Source organism: Pistacia vera, unplaced genomic scaffold (genome assembly GCF_008641045.1).
Source record: "Pistacia vera cultivar Batoury unplaced genomic scaffold, PisVer_v2 Contig109, whole genome shotgun sequence".
In the NCBI taxonomy this organism is placed as follows: domain Eukaryota; kingdom Viridiplantae; phylum Streptophyta; class Magnoliopsida; order Sapindales; family Anacardiaceae; genus Pistacia; species Pistacia vera.
Genome location: NW_022195126.1, coordinates 23461 through 30782, shown reverse-complemented (window position 1 = coordinate 30782; position 7322 = coordinate 23461). Strand labels below are relative to the sequence as shown.

The 7322-nt window shown below is 37.3% G+C and overlaps 1 non-coding gene across 1 annotated transcript; it reads left to right on the top strand.

Moving 5' to 3' along the window:
- The first annotated feature begins 6807 nt into the window (after positions 1-6807).
- LOC116136959 lies at positions 6808-6914 on the top strand. Its single transcript, XR_004129102.1, has one exon. It is a non-coding gene; the product is annotated as a small nucleolar RNA R71 (small nucleolar RNA).
- The last annotated feature ends 408 nt before the right edge of the window (positions 6915-7322 follow it).

Sequence of the window (7322 nt, the reverse complement as noted above, 5' to 3'; positions counted from 1 at the left end):
ATTGAATTATTTGTTGCTAATTTTTATTAAGTTTTGTTTTAAGTTTTATTATTGCGCTTAAAGCTTTCAATTCGTAAGGGCCCTAGAGTTGAATGATTTTATGGGTTAGGTTGAGATCGAGAGATGAAACCTAATTAGTCTAAGGTAATAAAACCATAGATTGAGCGAATGCTAGAGATAGGTTACCGCGATCTGTGAGGCTCTGGTAAATTCCATAGAACTTATCGATCTCCAATTGCTTAAATCTGATTAGAGATAATTCGGGTTACTAATTAGGAGTTACTTTGTTAATTGTTCGAGAGAAAGTTAGTGAAATATTAGGGAGTTTGGTCTTTAGAATAAGCTTAATTGGGTTAACGATAATTGTCAATACATAGGATTAAATTGGTGTGAAATCTATGCCCTATGTTTAGTTATATTGATTTCCTACTAAAGTGCTAATAAAAGTCTAATTTTGTTTTGTTTCTAACTTGTTTTATTTTTCATTGAATCATTCTGAAAATCTAATTAATTAAATAGCAATAAGATAGGTTAGTGTGGTGCTTGGTATTAGTAATTCCCTTGGGTTTGACATCCGTATTCTTACACTTTATTACTTGCACAATTTTGTACACTTGCGAAAATCAACAACAAAACTTTACGACTAGTGATTGGAAAGAAGTTCAAAATTTTTTTCTATAGTTGCCAATCACGATCGATGGAATGAGTCATAAGACACATCAAATTAAGGTTTGGATAGCTTGTCCATGTATCAATGGTGAGACAAGCTCTTTGCGAAAACTTACTAAAAAACTTCTTCAACTTTTGGCACTCTTCAACATAAATTTTGAAGCAATATGTAATCATAGTTCTCCAGCAAGGTACTTGAAACCTAGGTTGTGCTACACTCATCATGTGGTAGAACCCCTCACACTCCACAATACTAAAAGGTAACTCATCAATAATGATCATTCTTTCTACAACATCTCTAATCATATCTTGATCAAATAACACAAGTGAAGATTGTGTGAAGAAGGCAGTGCCGCTCGAGAGATCACGTGATTGTTGTTAAAAATATGTCTCTTGTCTACCACATTTAGAGGATATTTTTTACATCTACTTAAGTGGTTACGTAGATAACTGGAACCACTCTTGCTCGAATAAGCTAGAATACCCCCGTAATAATTACATGATGCAGTCAAATCATCCTTATTCTTGCAATCGTTCTTAGTGAAGTGATCCCACATTTCAGAAGTATTTTTCCTATTACTTGTAGCACTTGCATGTTTGGGGGCTATAGGTTTTGGTGGTGCCATGGAATTTGGAGTTGGAGTCGGACTTGTCAATGTCGGATTGGGAGTTTACATGTCACTTGAAGTCTCACAAGTACCAGTATTATCATTAGCCAAGGACATCTACAATTCCATTAAATAAAAATATGCATTAAGTAAGACATCCCGATAAATATTTCTCATAACATTAATTTATTTATTATTATGAAGTTTGATGTGTACATATTTGTAGATATATGATTACCATATGAGTGTTATATGTGAAAATGATAGTCGCAATATGACATTGATATCAAACACAAAGAGATTTTATATAAACAAAACACAAAAACATGTGCCAACCAAACCATCATCTATACTCTATAGTACACTCATGTACTAAAGAACCTTGGTCCTAATCCTATACTTGCCAAAGTATTTACAAGATGATGTCGATGCAATAAGAGATTTAAAAACTTGATCAAAACACTCTAAGAAAATTGAAAGTTTTAATATTACCAAGTAAATTAAAACTTAAGCAGAATGGGTTGCTAAGTTGATTTTAGTGTTCATTCTTCATTATTGCAAAACAACCAACCATGAAACAAAAAAAAAAAAAAAAGAACACCAAGGGGTTTTACATGGTTCAGCAAAATGCTTACATCTATGAGACCAAGTCCAGATGAAGCCAATCCACTATGGTAAACATTTATAGTTCAATTATAAAGTTAAAGTTAATTATAAAGTTAAAGTTAAGTATCAGTTGCAAGAACTCTCCCTATTTTGTAACGCGTCAAACTCCACCCTTTGGTCAAACTTCAAACTGCAACAATAAGCTCTATGTTCACAAGGCCCCGTGGTCATATTGGAGCTCCTCTCAAGGATCAACACTGAAGACACACTTTAACTCCAAAAGCTTGAAATCCCATCAAGCATCACCAATGAAAACCCCACGTTCCAGCCATGAACAAATAAACAAAGTTTATCAAAGGTATTTGTAAGCATACCTAAGGCATATGAAACCTTATTCAAAACAAAAGAAACCTCAAGGAATTTTTAGAGTAATATCAGATGAATAATCAGACTTAAAAAGAATTGCATTGGAGAAGACAAATATATAGAAAACTTGGGCTCCAATGCAATGGAACAGGTGGCTAAAAAGATACTTTATGAATTCAACTTTACGAAAAAGTTTATTCCATTTCTTGGGACCACCTATCAAAAAGAATAAACTTTCCAACACATTGTATATCAATTTGACAAGTATTATGGACCACACAAATATCTCATAAGAGAATAAGACGCCTCATTGAATTTTAGAAATACAACACGTGTTACCCAAAATATTTGCTAAATGCATTGTGATCACTCTGACTCAGAGGTGCTTACCCAATATAGCAAATAAACAACATAATAGAAGGTAGTCACTTTAACACGAGGTGGTCACACTGGAAATTTAAACAAGAATGATTGTGCAATACTCAAAGTGAAGTATTCATACCATGACTAGTGTTACACCACTAGAATCATAAGTTGACAAAAAGACTTTGTCAACTTATAAACATTTTGTCATAAGCCTCATGTTGCTCTTTATAAACATCACTTGAGTCATCCGATGACACACTCTCACTATCCTCTTGATCAACCGTAAAGGCTAACAGGTTTTCATTCTCCACTGACTAATCTTCCTCACTCTCTCTTTCTCCATCATCACTCTCACTCAAGATATCAGCCATTGCTTTATCCTTCTTCTTTTTCAGAGTGTTAGCAGACTCAAATTGGACATGGTCGTAGTTCTCAAACTCAAAACACCTATTGTCTTTGTTCTTCTTTTCATTTTTTTTAAATCCTTTTGAAAAGACACCTTGACCAAAATGGTCACCAAAATTTTTAACACAAGACAATTTTCCTTTTCTAGCCACATTTTGTTTTCTCATATTCTTTTTCAAAAATTTTGCAAAGTTTTCTATGAGCAATCCACATTCATCATCATCCACATCACTATCATCAACATCATCAAGGGTTTTAGAAATTACCTCATGTTTAAATGCAAGGTCATTACCTGATTTTTGCTTACCCTACCTTTTCAAATTTTGCTCATATGCTTGAAGAGATCCAATCAGTTCATCCAGCTACATCAAATCGAGGTCACGGCCTTCTTCAATGGAGGTTGCCTTGGACATGAATCTTTTGGGTAAAGAGCACAACACTTTCCTGATGAGTTCAGTGTCATAATAGCTTTTACCCAAAGTAAAGCACTCATTTGTTACAACACACAATCGGCCATGAAAATCAGAAATTAATACATCATCATGCATAACAAGGTTTTCATAGTCAGTTATTAATCTCCTAAGTCTAGTCTTTTTCACAAGGTTTGTCCCTTCATTTTTTACTCGGAATCTATCCCATGCATCCTTTGCAGCTTGACAGTTAACAATATTTTTCATCTGACTTATACTAACAATATTAAACAAGGCATGCAAGGCTTTTGAGTTAAAGCTAGACTCTTCTAACTCAGCCTTGGTCCATTGATCAATGAATTTTCCTTTGTTGCCACTTGCTTATTGATGCGTGTTTCCTACAACATGCAATATGTAGCAAGTATACTAATCACACAAGTAATATAATGATGAGTAGAGTATCGTTCCCACGAGGATTGTTAGCTAAGCACTAAGTCTACTAATGTTATCAAGTTGAAGCAAACGACTTCTTTGGATTGATGGGAGCTAATTGCAATTAAACTTAACAATAAATTTTAAACTAAAATTTAACTAAGAGGGCAATATTAAAACACGGAAAATCAATTCAAGTAAAATAGGTAGGGTTTTGACTTCATTTGGATTTTATGGGTTAAACCTAACAATTACACTACAATCACATTCATACGCAATGGTTGTAAATCGAACTCACTAAGATGTTAACATACCCTCTCGGGCTATGTTTTCCTATTCATCCTTATTAACCTTCNGGTTGGAAGGTAAAGGTTTCAATTCAAGCTTTGGAGGTTCTTCATTTTTCTCCTTTTCCTTTTCTTTGTCAAAATCAAACTCCTCAAATTCTACATCTTGACCCTCATCAATCGGTTGAAGTGCTTCTAACATCCTAGCACAATCATTCCTCTCCGACTCTTCTACCTCTACTGTTTTTAACTTGGCTATACACGCTTCTAGAGGTAACTGTGGGGTGTTTTCTTCAATAGCGTCCACAACCAGTTTATCCACCACATCGACACTAAAACATGAATCCGATTCAGTCGGAAACTTCATTGCCTCAAAAACATTGAAAGTTACTGTCTCATCTTGAACCCTCAACAGTAACTTCCCCTCTTGCACATCGATCAGTGCTCTCCCCATGGCCAAGAATGGTTGGCCTAAAATGAGAGGAATTTCCTTATCCTCTTCCATGTCTAACACCACAAAATCTGTCGGAAAAATTATCTTCCCCACCTTTACCAGTACATCCTCCACTATCCCCCTTGAGTGTTTTATTGACCTATCCGCTAATTGCAACAACATGGTCGTTGGCTTTACTTCACCAATTCCTAATCTCCTGAAAACAGAAAAGGGCATCAAATTAATGCTAGCTCCTAGATCACACAAAACATGATCAAATGTAATATCTCCTATAATACAAGGAATAGTAAAACTCCCTGGATCTTTGAGCTTCGGGGGTAACTTCTTCTGGGGGATGGCACTACATTCCTCTGTGAGCATCACCGTTTCCTTATCTTCTAACTTCCTTTTGTTCGATAAAATTTCCTTCAGGAACTTCGCATAACTCGGCATCTGCTGTAATACATCTGCAAAAGGAATGTTAATGTGTAATTTTTTAAAAATTTCAATAAACTCTGAAAATTGCTTATCCTGATTCTTTTCTTCAATCTCTGAGGAAAAGGCACGGGTGGGGTGTGATGTGCCAACTCTGGTGGTATCTCTGGAAATGGCAATTTATCCTTCTTCTTTTGCCTTTCATCCTTTTCGTTTTTCTCATCCTCCAAACCACTTGGTTTCTTTTCAGCTTCAATTTCCTCGTCAACTTCCTCTTCCTCTTCAGATTCTTCCTTTTCAGTTTGTTCAACGTCTTCCAAAATTGTCCCACTCCTCAACATAATGCCATTTGCTTGCTCACGTGGGTTAGTCACCGTGTTGCTTGGCAGAGACCCCGCCGTCTATCATTAAGTTTCTCGGCCAATTGGTCCATCTATACCTCAAGATTCTGAATGGACGCTCCTTGATTTCTGAAATTCGTCCTCGTCTTATTCATGAATCCCGTGGTTTCCTGCATAAATTTCCCAAACATATCCTCTAACTTCGACACTCTTTGATCTCCCGGTTGATTAGTCACCCCTGGTTGGTTATTTGGAACTATTCTCTGGTTCCATTGAGTATTTTGCTGGTTCTGATTTCCCCAAGCCAGATTTGGATGATTTCTCCATCCCGGGTTATATGTGTTGGAGAACGGGTTGTTTGGTTGTCTTTGATTTCCTGCCAAGTAATTTACTTGCTCTGTTGATGAAGATGACGAAGCAAATGTGTTCCCAACTTGACACTCGCTGCTCACATGGTTCCCTGCACAAAAATCACATGTTAGTTGAGGTGCTTGTATAGAGTTTACTTGCATAGTTCCCAACTGTTTTTGAAGTGCTGTGAGTTGGGCTGAGATGGCTGTAAAGGCATCAACTTCATGAAGACCNTCTTCATCAACTTCCTCTTCAGATTCTTCCTTTTCAGTTTCTTTCCTTTCAGTTTGTTCAACCTCATCCAAAACTGTCCCACTCCTCAACATAATGACATTTGCTTGCTTACGTGGGTTAGTAACTGTACTGCTTGGTAAGGAACCCTGCGGTCTCTCATTTAGCTTCTCGGCCAATTGGCCCATCTGTACCTCCAGATTTCGAATGGACGCCCCTTGATTTCTGAAATTCGTCCTCGTCTCATTCATGAATCCCGTGGTTTCCTGCATAAATTTCCCAAACATATCCTCCAACTTTGACACTCTTTGATCTCCCGGTTGATTAGTCACCCCTGGTTGGTTATTTGGAATTGTCCTCTGGTTCCAATGAGTATTTTGCTGGTTCTGATTTCCCCAAGCCAGATTTGGATGATTTCTCCACCCCAGGTTGTATGTGTTGGAGAACGGGTTGTTTGGTTGTCTTTGATTTCCTGCCAAGTAATTTACTTTCTCCGTTAATGAAGATGACGAAGCAAATGTGTTCCCAACTTGACACTCGCTGCTTACATGGTTCTCTGCACAAAAATCACATGTTATTTGAGGTGCTTGTATAGAGTTTACCTGCATAGTTCCCAACTGTTTTTGAAGTGCTGTGAGTTGGGCTGAGATGGCTGTAAAGGCATCAACTTCATGAAGACTCTAAGATTTCCTTGATTTTGCTCTCTCATTTGGTCTTTGATAATTGTTGCTTGCCAAAACCTCAAGCAACTCATAAGCCTCCTCTGGTGTCTTATTCTGCAAGGCCCCTCCTGAAGCTGCATCCACCATGGTTTGCACATTACCCATCAACCCATTGTAGAGTGTTTGGACTTGAAGCCAAACTAGCAACCCATGGTGTGGACACTTCCTCATTAACTCCTTGTATCTCTCCCAAGCCTCACACAATGACTCGGAATCCTCTTGTAGAAATGATGTAATATCATTTCTCAATTTTGCTGACTTAGCTGGAGGAAAGAACTTGGTGAGGAATTTCTATGCTAGCTTATTCCAAGTTGTTATTGTTCCCGATGGTAATGCCATTATCCACCCCTTGGCTTTATCTCCCAATGAGAATGGGAATAATCGCAGCCTAATAGCATCATCCGACACTCCATTTGACTTGAAGGTGTCACAAATTTCTAAGAAATTTGCAATATGTTGATTCGGGTCTTTCTTCAAATCTCCATTAAATCTAACCGACTGCTAGATCATCTGAATGATTGCCGGCTTGATTTCGAAGTTGTTTGCTTGCACTATAGGTCTAGTAATACTCGACCCACTACCATTCACTGTGGGAACTGAAAATTCCCTTAGTGTCCTGTTTTCTGGTTCAGCCATTTCAACAACTATTTCTTCTGCCTC